We start from the raw sequence: 12,288 nt of genomic DNA, 5'->3' as shown, positions 1-12,288 counted from the left end.
ATAAAAACTTTCCCCTTAAGATTTAAAGTAAATCTTTTCGGTTTATCTGAGATAGATGGTGCTGCGGATAAAGATAGAGAGAAGAGAGAAGCACACAAGTATTTTATCCTGGTTCACTTGATAAATCCCTCAAGCTAATCCAGTCCACCCGTTAAGGTGATTTCTTCCTTCTTAGAATGAAGGCAATCCACTATTCAGAGTTTGTTACAACAGCACTAGCAACCTGCTCAGTGACTAACAATACAATGAACTAGTAAACACTAAGATTCACTCTCTTAGTCTTCTCAAGGATACTGACCTAGCTGGTCCCTTAAGGAATCACTATAAGACCCGAAATTTAATAGAACGTTTATTCATTTAATCTCCTTCATCAGGACAACGCGTATTATTTATTAATTAATTGTGATTGAAATATTATACGCGCCACGACGGCGAGAAATACCTTAAGGAATATTTTCCTTATAGTTATTTAATCGCGCATTTATATTATAGTATTTTTATATTATTTTCTTGACTCAAATCTAATCGCGGTTGGTGAAAATTAATCAAGTAATAGTTAATTTCAATATTTTAATTTTATAGAGTTTATTTAAATACAAGAATAACATTATAATTATTTTTGTGTGTACTATTCTATTTTAATCTTAGGAATTTCCACTCTTTAATTATCTCTTTCTTTATTGAAGAGATGACCTTCTCTAACAGGCCACCTTTCCTAATTCCCTATGATAGCCTATCATAAAAGAATATCCTTTATTCTTCTCTCATCTTCATTACACATTCAAATTTTCTGATAACCTTCTCTCTTCGTGGTCCCCACCCCACCAATCAGAATTGAATTTACACTCTCTTCCCTCACTCACTCCCTCCCAACCGTCCTCATTCTTTCTCTCTCTCTTTAATTAGTCAAATTTTGTTTCTTCTCCACTACTCTTCCTATCTCTAGGGGTGGAAATAGGCCGGGCCGAGCCGAGCTTTGCGTGGCCTAAGCCTGGCCTGCATTCTCTTTTCGTGGCCCAAGCCTGGCCTGTGGCCTATCAATAGGCCAAATTTTACGGCTTGGCCTGGCCCTTTCTAAGGCCTGGCCCTTTCTAAGGCCTGGCCCTTTCTAAGGCCTGGCCTGACCTACAAGCCTGCTTAAAAGCCTATTTAACAGACAATTATATCAAAAGAATGTCATTAGGCTGGCGGGCTAATAAGTCTTTTATATATCATTGCACTTTCTTTTTAAATAAAAATAGACATCTGCAATTCTTGTAAAACGGTGGTGGTGAGTGATGACTTGCGGTTTGGAGGAGAGGTGGACTTGGCAGTGGCAGACCGGCAGTGGTGGCTGGCTGCAGCCCGCGTCCTGTGCGGCTGATGATGTGCTATGCTCAATATGTCTTGAACCTTTCTAATCTAGGTTAGGGTAGGAACTTAGGATTTTCTTTTATACTAAAGTATACATAATTTAAAAAAAAATCAAATAATATATTATTATATTATATTTATTTATATTAAAAAAAATAATATATAAATAGGCCGGTCTGTTAGGCCAAATAGGCTTTTTTAATAGTTTGGGCCTGACCTTTTTAATTAATCAAGCTTTTAAAAAAGCCTAAGCCTGGCCTTATTAATAAACGAGCCGAGTCGAGCCTCTAACGAGTCAAGCCTCTAACGAGCCAAGCCATAGGCCCCTGACGAGCCGCCTGGCCTATTTCCACCCCTACCTATCTCCTACGCGGGTCCCACTCCTACCAATACAAATATTATTTTCTTTTCTTTCTCTCCCTTCATCCCCTCCCACAACCGCTCTCTCTCTCTCTCTCTTCCACCCTTCTCATTCACGTTTCTTTCCCTCTCTCTCCCATAAAAACCTTTTCTTCTTCTTTCTGCAACACCACAACACCTTCTTCTTCTTCAGTTTATTTTTCCTGCAACTCAACACCACCATCATGTGCCAAAACCGTGAGCACCACCACCTCCATGCCTCCTTCACGCAGCAACCACCACTGTCCCTGTTCTGTTTTTCCTCTCCATGAGAGTCACCACCAAAACCCTAGCCGCCGCCCTTTTCCTCCGATCTCCGGCGAACTATTAAGTTTTTGGAGAAACCAACACCACCACTGAACTCCCCTCATCAACCGCAACAAAACCCCTCCATCGATTTGATGATCGGCCACCGTGACTCCGGCGACCGTTGCCGCCGCCGCTACCGGCGTCTTCTCCGGCGAGCTTTGTTCTGAGAAAGAAGACCAATTTCTTGAAGCTTTCGACCTCTTCTTTCCAAATCCAAAGTCAGATCATTGTTTAGAGGTGATTGTCTCTGTTAATTTCAAAACCCTAATTTTTCCTTATTCATCTTCTAATCTCCATACTCATGGTTATGTGCTACTATTGTCAGTTCTGCTGATCCCTGAGGGAGAAGAGAACCGCGACCAGAGCAGAGGAAGGGGAGGAGTTCAACTCAGTTCCACAGCCTTGAGAAAATTAAGGTAGAAGGAGAAAGGCTTGAACTTAGAGATTATGTGAAGAGTAGAGGACCACCTTACTACACCTATGGTTTTGTCAGATGTTAGTCTAGGTTTAATGTAATTGCTGAGTTGGGAAATTTCAATTGAGTCATATTGAAAATAGATATTTAAAAATTTCAATCCTCCATGTTCTTGTTTTGCCATGATTCATGGTTATTTAGAGCTGCTCCTTACTGGTTAGAAATTTGGGTTTTTCACTGGATTTTCTATTTTCAAAATTGTCTGGCTGTATAGTGTGTTGGACAATTCTTTCCCATTCTGATTATTTGGTAGTATTATGTCATCTACCATTATGTATTGAAAATTGAATTAACATGAGAAAAATAAACTGAATTAGAAACCTGGATATGGTTAGTTAGAAACTTTCTATATTATCAAATATTATTTTTCTAAGCTATGTTTTATTTTTGTTCTTTAATTAAAAACTTAGGTTGACCATGACCCTCCTCATTTGATATCACGTGAACAGCCTTGTGATGGTCAACCAAGATTAGTTGAATTACTAATGGATGCCCCACAACCAAATTTTTACTACATACATCTTTTTAGGACAAATGAAATTATTGATAGTGATAATAGAAAGGTTTTTGGATCTTTGAATCCTAAATGTGTAACGAAACTTTGTTTTATTCCAAATTTGTGTATGCTAAACGTTTCATGTCCTTTTACTTTTGAACCTTGGGTTAGACACCTATATTGTTTATTTCGTTTTTAATACAAAAGCTTTAATATCACTTCAGAGACTAAGGTTTTTCTCAATTTTCTAATGCATATTTGGAAATTTGGTTGATGACTACTTTTAGGGTAAAATCTGTTTTTTTTCCAATTAAAATTTTTACCAAGTGTATCTAATTAACACTTTGGAAACAAAGAAGTGACGTATTCTTATGAGCAAATGGAATTCGTAAATCAGTAGATGATACCATACATGATTAGAATATTAAAGTTAGTACTTAGTAGGACATATGTTACAATGCTTAATTTAAAATGGTAGTTTTATTTCTTCATTAGCCTTAGTCCTTAAGGTTTTCTTAAATATGCTATAAGTACATTAATTTTTGGACTCTAAAACATACATCACGAGTTTTTGGAAAATTAATTCTAAAACTTGTTACCCTTGTGTGTTAGGGCACGGCCGAGAGCTCTATAAGCTCTAGGAAGCCTTGGTTTGCTTTGAAAACTTGTATTTCAATGGGTTAAATGTTTAAGGAATTAAGTATGAGTTATTTTTTTATGATGAAAGTCTTGGAAGTTAACTAGTTAACTAAGGTTTATGGATTCCATGATTCACATGAAGTACATAACTATACAACCGTTAGGATATTGTTTTAATGAGGAGTTTAGTGTGCGTAGTATTGCGAAAATGCCTCAATGAGTATCCTAATAGAGACTGAAGACTCTAAGGAAAACGAGAGGATTAATTACTAGTTATGTATACTTTTCTATTTTAACAAAAAATATGAGTATTTGGTTTTAAAGTTGATTTGCGAAGTCAAAGCTTTTTGAAGCATTGAGTAATGTTACTGTTTTGTTGTCATTATGACGACTTGTCTTAATTTCTGAGTTTTATCCTAATGAGTTATAACCATTATGAGGATTAGGTTTAACATACATCCGCTTCGAGTCAATTTCCTGAAGTCATAGATTTAGACCTTGAGTTAGTAGGTTAACTCAAATAGTAATTATGTTATGTGTACTTGTGAAGGGTACGAATAACGGGAGCGCTTGACGACGAAGCTAAAGAATAAAAGAAAGCGAACCGACACGGGAAAGCAAAGATGTGTTGGGATTGGAATTGCAGTTAGTATGAGAATTGGCTAAGGTGAGGGCTACTCACTGAATACTAGCTAATGCTTTAGATGTCGACGAATTCGACTTGATTTATTGTTTATGCACTTGATTGTGTTTGATTGGGAAAAATGTTTTCTGAGGCTTCGGCTGACAATTGATAATCATTTATCGCTTGAATTGTTTTTGAGATTGATTCACATGCTATGTGCTAAATGGTTAATCTAGGATGTGTTGATATTGATTCACATGCTATGTGCTAAATAGTTAATCTAGGATGTGTTGATATATGTGTCATGACTGTTGGATTGTGTTACTTTGATTATGCAAATACACATATATCTGTTGTACGTCAGAGTGAGGATAACGGGCAGTTATGCCACACTCATCATGAGATTTTGGGAAAGTTTGACGGGACGAACAGGGGTTCGAGCCTTGTTATTGTTTTAATGGATCGAGACCTTCTCTGGGAATTACTTGAGATTATGGATCTTTTGAACTCATAAGATTTGAGATAAAAACTAAATGGAAACTATTTTACAAGGAAAATTCATAAGACACTAAACAACCTCTGAACCTTTAAATAATGATCACAATCTCAAATAAGAGCTTAGGACTTGAATATTAGTTTTGGAAAATGAGAAGTGTCGCCGAGTCCAAGTTTTGGGGAACTAATAAGTTTCCGAGTATGTTGATACTCTTTGCTCGATGAGAAGTTTTGTTGTTTGGCTATCTAAAAGATAAGCCGAGAAATTAATAAGTTTCTGAGTACGTTGATGCTCTTTTGCTCGATGAGCAGTTTGTTGTTTGGCTACCTAAAGGATAAGGCGGGGAACTATAAGTTCCAAGTACATTGGTACTCTTTGCTCGCTGAGCAATTTTTGACCATCGGATGGAGATGAGTCGGATAACTCGAGAAGTTATCACGAGTGATTGCACTCTTTTCATAATTAATTGTCTTTTGTCGCAGAATCGACATTTACCTTAGGGTATTCTTTTTAGAGACAATAAGTTAGCTAGAACACGTGACGACGTGAGGTCGGAGACGTTGTTTGGCTAATCACTTTGCATTCACGCACACATTTTGAGGTTAATACACGGTGGGATGCCGGACCTCGGTGGATTCCAAAATTGGTCATAAGACCCGGATTTCCACATAAGAACACTGCGGTGATTCTTAGTAGCAGACGGAAATGGAAGACCTGCGGGTTCACTACTGATCTGACTACATTTTGTTTGGTATAAGAGACGCCCGAGCGGAAATGGTCCCACTATGGCCGGTGATAGGACTGACTCGTTGGTGCCCATCCTTCCGGATTGCATCTTGTTCCTCGTCATCTCATTCATGCACCATGCATACTGACTTTGTTGCCGAGTGTGATTGATACTTGTTAATCTTACTTGATATATGTTAATTGTCTGTAATTATCATTTATATTCATTGGAAGATATACAATTTATAATGCTATCACAATCTTCTAAGCCTAAGTAGCTATCCCTTAAACTTTATCTACTGGGTGTATTATTTATGTAACTCCTTGAGTTGACCCTCGCGCCTTCTGTTTGTGTTTTGGCGGACTACACCCATTGTCAGACAACGATAGGTGGTGATGCGAGCAGATGCTACTCCATGTCGAAGAAATATAGAAGACTCGAAGAATAGAGTCGGGTGTAAGGCTAGAGCCTTTTAGGTAAAGAGCTTATCATTGTTCGTTAAAGCTCATAGGATTATTTTATAAGTATTGTTTGAAGTTTTGGGTAGGCTCCGGTGCATTGCTATCTTGCGATTCTCCGATGTGGAAATCGTAGGGAGTATATCGGATTTATGAGTCATTGCATAATAGATTCCTCGTTGAATCTAATTCTATTCGTTAGGTTTGTAAGTTGGGTTCATCTGTTGTTACTTCCGGGTACTTGCCTTGGTTAGGGCTGGATGTAAATTTAAATACAGTTAGGAGTATGCAATTCATGATTTAGAAATACTTTGAAAAGAGAAAAAAAAATACTCGCAATTATAAATCTCTTTTAGAAAATATTGCATATTTACTTTAATAGGTTACTAAAGTGACCCCCGGAAATCGGGGAGTTACAATCACCACTAAGATACACAGATCCTAGTCTTCTTAAGGATACTGACCTACCCGGTCCCTTAGGGAAGAACAAACAACTGTTTGAGGTTGGTGTTTACAAAGGTTTGCTTCTGAATAAGCTAAGTGTCAACTAAATAAGAACAGATGAAGAAAGTGGAGGCTTGAATCTTTTCTTGTATTGCAGCTCTTGGTCTCTCACTTATCTTTCTTCTTTTCTTCAGCCTTAAATAGTCCAAGGTGCAAAGGATATTTATGTTGAGAGAATATGACCGTTGGAGGGCATTTCTGGAACTTCCAGAACCTGCTGTGGCTGAACCTTGGTAGGTAGGCTTGTCAGAATAGTACACTGCTCTTGTACTTCTTGATAGTGACATTTGCCTTTAACCATTTACTTCTGATCTGACGACGCTTCATGTTGGAACTTGTGAAGCTTGGTGATCAGAGTCAGAGGGAAGCTTGGATCCTCTGACCTTCGTAACTTCTGCTTCTGGACCTTCAGAGCTTCTGGACCTTCAGAGCCTCTGGACCTTCAGAGCCTCTGGTCCTTCAGAGCTTCTGGACTTTCAGAGCTTCTGGAGCTTCAGAGCCTCTGGTCCTTCAGAGCTTCTGGACCTTCAGAGCTTCTGGTCTTCAGATCTTCTGATCCTTAGAACTTCTGATCCTCAGACCTTCTGATCATCAGATCTTCTGATCTTCAGAACTTCTGATCCTCAGATCTTCTGATGAATATATCTTCTGGTGTCAGAATCAGAACCTGTTTGTCAAAACACTCAAGACAAACGTTAGAGTACCATAATTGTTCATCCACAAATAAATACTTGTTATCATCAAAACATAGAGTTGTACCACATGACCAAATATTGGTCTTACAATCTCCCCCTTTTTGATGATGTTAAAACCATGTATTTTGATGAACAACTCTAAACAAATAAACTGAATACACTCAGAGTATAAGGTATCAGAGTTAAAGCTTATCATGATGTGTATAGTTTATTTAGCTCCTTCTGAATCCAAGACTCGAGCTTGATTCTGAGCTAAGCTCCCCCTGAATCTAATACTTAATATCAACCACGTTAGAAGTATCTAGATTCTGAGCTATATTGAAGTATGTGATCAGAGTTAATTGAGTCATAAGATGTATCATAGCATTGAAAGAGATGACATCAATCAGAATGTATCGTCAGAGCATAGAAATTGATCACATAAGGGAGTTGTCAAGATACTATTAGTTCTCCCCATTTTTGTCATAAGCAAAAAGAATGAAGGTGGAAAAAAAAATAGTAAGAGCATAAAACGAAATACTCCCCCTCAGAAGGAATACCAAGGGATACTTGGCTTCTGATTAGTATATCTTCTGATGAGAGCAGAAGTGTGGTTCTGGTAACATCTCCATTCTGGACAAAATTTCATCTTCAGATACTTCAGAATGAGAAGCTCTGAACCTACTCTTCTTCTGATGACGCAAGTCAGAAGTTGTAGTAGCATCTTCTGTTGTTGTTGCTTCTGGTTTGTCAAGTTCTGAGTCTTTGTTACTTTCTGAAACAGTCATGCTCATCTCTGCAAGCTTTTTCAGCTAGCTTTGACTTGTCAGAGTCAAGCTTATCATTAATTTTAACATGAATAGCGTTCAGAATATCAACACAGGGGTTCTTATAAAAAACCAATGATTCCTTGACCAAATATTACTCTACTGATGCCTCCAAGATCAACTTCACCTTCAGGTTCAAGTTTTGGATCTTGGGACATATGCCTTTCTCCCGTCATGTGTTGCCTGCATCCACTGTCCAGGTTCTATGGTTGGAGTTTCGATGGACCTATTGAAGATATCTGCAACATATATAATCTTATCCCTAGATACCCACTTTCTGGGTCCTTTCTTGTTAGTTAGCCCAGAAGTTCTGACAACTTTGGGTCTTTCAGCAGGATAATATAAAGGAATTTGAGCATGATATTTTGACATAGAGAAAGTTCATTTCTTAGAAGATGATGGAGCAACTTCAGAAGGTTTAGAATAGCCAATGTCATATATTTCATTTCTGCTTACGCCATAGATCATTGAAGCCATTAAGCTTCTGTCCACGCTTTTAGCCAGGAATCTTTGAAAGGATTTTTCATATTTAGATTCATTCTTACTATCAGAGGCATCACAAGCAATAACTTCTTATAACTTAATAATTTGATTTTTGAGCACAGAGTTAGAGTTAACTAAAGCATGATTACTCACATTTAATCCAGAAATATTTTTCTCATGTTCAACAGAAGTTTCAGAGGCAGCAGAGAAATTTTTTTTCAACTTTTTATGCTTAGTCAAGAGAGAGTTATATTTATCCATAATTTCAGACAAAGCATCTTTAAGTTCAGAAGTGGAGAAAGAAGCGAATACCTCATTTTCATCATCAGAGTTTGTATCTTCCTCTGATGCAGGTTCAGAGTTAGTTGCTTCTTTAGACTCTGCTTTCTTGTCCTTGACAATAGCCATGAGTCCTTCAACAACTTCTTCGTCAGAGTCAACATCCTCTGACCCTGATTCATCAAAAGTCACCATGAGACCTTTCTTTGGTTTGAAATGCTTCTTTGACTTTTTGTCCTTTGATGAGCCTTTGTATTTGCTCTGCCTGTGCTTCCAGATGCAGTTGAGCTTTCTAGATGTCAGAGTCAGCTCATCCTCATCAGAATCTTCAGAGGCTTCTTCAGATTCTTCTGCTTCTGCTTGGAGAGCCTTAACCTTTTCATATTTGGATTTCAAGGCAATAGACTTCTTCTTCTGATCTTGATGTTCAGTACGCTTCAGTTCATGACACTTCAGTATGCTTATGAGTTCTTCCAAACTCATCTGCTCAACATCTCTAGTTAGTTCCAAGGAAGTTATCAAAGGTATCCAGCTTTCGGAAATACCTCTAAGGATCCTCATGACATGATCAGCAGTGGTGTAGCTTTTGTTGAGGGGTCATATTCTAGCAATAATCAACTGGAATCTGGAAAACATATCCTCAATGGATTCGTTAGGTTCCATTTGGAAGGATTCATACTGCCTGATCAGAGACAACGCCTTTGTCTCTTTCACCTTTTTGTTTCCTTCATGTGTCATCTTTAAAGAATCAAGGACACACTTAGCAGAATCACGATCAGTGATTTTCTCATATTCTTCATATGAAATGGCACTTTGCAGAATAGCTCTTGATCTGTGATGATCTCTGAACTCCTTCTTTTGATCTTCACTCATCTTCTCCCTTGAAATCTTTACACCATGTTCATCAACAGGAGGGCTGTAGTCATCAACAACAAAATCCCAGAGATCAGGATCAAAGCCAAGAAAGAAGCTTTTGATTCTGTCTTTCCAGAAATCAAATCTCTGACCATCAAAGATAGGTGGTCTTGCACTGTATTGATATTTGCTTGTAGTAGTGGTGGAATCCATGTGTGAGACCCAAGTTTTTAAGTTTGGAATAAACCGAATAAAATTTCTTTTCACGATTAAATCGATGTAACGTGAAGGAAAAACCTGAACCAGTGCTTATTGAATGGAATCAATATGTGAATGAGAAAGTTCAGGAGAAAAAGCTAAGGATTGTATCAAAGTCGATAAACGTTATAGCACGACTAATATTCGCATTAAACCTAGGACAAGAACCTTAGGAAAAAAAAAAACTAAGTTCCACCCTTGGAACACTATAGGAATAAATTCCAAAAATCTTCTAGAGGAATATAAGACTTTCTCTTATTCCTTTCCATAACAAGCGTTTCAATACGAAACCATGGAATGTACGAACGACAAATTCCAATGCTCGGAAGTTTGCCGAAACCGAAACCCTGATAGTTCAGAAACCCTAAAATCAACGAACGATGAATACTTTTTCTATTCGGAGCTTCAAATAAAGATTTCATCCGCGTACGCCCACTCTAATCGACGTTCCAGATCTTTCTTCAGAAGGAAGTTTCTGCATCCAAGGTCAAAATCATAAAGTGCATAAAGTGCATTTTAAGCCGGTACACATTAAAAAACAAGCCTCGAAAACCAAAAATCATACTGATATTTCTTTGAAGAATTAGAAGATTCAGCGGGAAGAATATCGTGTCTAAAATACGTTGGAATCAGTAGGAAAAATCGGAATCGCGAAATTCTCATTTTTCCGCATTTTCCATTTCCTATATATAGTATGAAAAATGAAAAAAAATCAAAAAAAAAAAAATCACAAACTCACACACACGGCCGAGAGCTTCTTGAAGGAAATGAGGAAAAGTGATTTTTTTTCAATTCTTGACCGATCGTCGTTCCGTTCGTTGCTACGCGTAGACCTCGAGGTACTGATGTTTTAACCTACCTCTGATCGTAAATTCTGTCGCTTTTCTCTATGTTTTTCTGTGCTCAATGTTTTGAGCTTTTTGTAAAACTGTCCAAATAAGCTAAATGTCGCCGAAATATCCGGTTGTTTTCTGCTAAATGTCGCCGAAATGCCGCCGGGATCAATTTCTGTTGGAAAAACCCATTTCTGGGTAAAGTTCCGTTCTTTAAGCTGAAAATTCACGACTGAGCTTAGCTTTAGAAGGATTAATTGTTATAAATGTCGTTAGGATAGATCCCATCCAATTTGTTTTTCGAAATTCCAATTTTGAAATTCTGAGCTGAAAATAATGACCAAAATACCCCTGCGACAGTTTTCGACCCGATAATTTTTCTGAGAGTTTCCCTGGCCTAGATATCGCCTAAGAATACCTAGGAATTGATTTAGATCGAAGAAAAAGTTCGAAAACCCTATTTTCCATAGTGGCCGAAACCTATTTGCTTGGGTACCGTGTCCAAAAATAATGTTTGGGTCTCTATGACCTGAGCCATTGCGTAGCTCTTTCAATTGTCGAAATTTTGGCGCCGGTTTCGTGTCATTCCGAGTTCTGTAGCTCGAGTTATGCACGTTTTAGCGAATAAGGTGTTTTTGTACAAAACTTGAATCGAGTCAAAACTCATCCATTCGGGGGAAGCCCTTCCATTCATGCCTAAATGTTGTACTCTGAAGCTTCTTGAGCTTTGTCTAACGTTAGTTAGTATTGTTTCGATTGTACTGACTTATTTTGATTGATTTTTGCTTTGTTTGCTCTAAGGTTCGTTTGTGGAAACCTTGGACTTGACTGAGCAAGCTTGTGAGCGAGACCTGCACCGCGAGACTAGAACAACTCGAGGTGAGGGCAACTTACCTTGCTAGCTAATGTTTTAGGCGTCGATGAATTCGACTTGATTTATTGTTTATGCACTTGATTGTGATTGACTGGGAAATGTTTTTTGAGGCTTCGGCTGACAATGTTGAATATTTATCGTTTTGATTTGCCATTGATTGATTCATATGCTGTACCTGCTAAATGGATAATCATAGGCTATGTGAATACTTGTGCACATGATTTGCTGGATTATATTGATTATACTGTGCAATTATACGAATATTTGTGGAACGTCAGAGTGTGGGGAAACGGGTAGTTATGCCATACTCAAGATGAGAATTTGGGAAAGTTTGACGGGACGAATGGAGGTTCGGGCCTTGTTATTGTGTTAATGGATCGAGACCTTCTCTGGGAATTACTTGGGATGTTGGGATCTTTTAAACTCATAAGGTTAGAGATAAACCTAAATGGAAACTATTTTACAAGGAAAATTCATAATACACTAAACAACCTCTGAACCTTTTTAATAATGATAACAATGTCAGATGGAAGCTTAGGGCTTGGATATTAGTTTTGGAAAATGAGAAATGTCGCCGAATCCAAGTTTTGGGGAAACTAATAAGTTTCTGAGTATGTTGATACTCCTTTGCTCGATGAGCAGTTTGTTGTTTGGCTATCTAAAGGATAAGCCGGGGGAACTATAAGTTTCCAAGTACATTGGTACTCCTTCGCTCTTTGAGCAG

The 12,288-nt window shown here is 37.9% G+C and overlaps 1 long non-coding RNA gene across 1 annotated transcript; it reads left to right on the top strand.

The window, feature by feature from the left end:
* Positions 1–1,611: 1,611 nt before the first annotated feature.
* LOC130723672 (uncharacterized) lies at positions 1,612–2,895 on the top strand. Its single transcript, XR_009014325.1, has 2 exons — positions 1,612–2,298; positions 2,387–2,895. It is a non-coding gene; the product is annotated as an uncharacterized LOC130723672 (long non-coding RNA).
* The last annotated feature ends 9,393 nt before the right edge of the window (positions 2,896–12,288 follow it).

The sequence above is a fragment of the Lotus japonicus genome, chromosome 6, assembly GCF_012489685.1.
Source record: "Lotus japonicus ecotype B-129 chromosome 6, LjGifu_v1.2".
In the NCBI taxonomy this organism is placed as follows: Eukaryota; Viridiplantae; Streptophyta; class Magnoliopsida; order Fabales; family Fabaceae; genus Lotus; species Lotus japonicus.
This window is presented reverse-complemented; position numbering and strand designations above follow the sequence as displayed.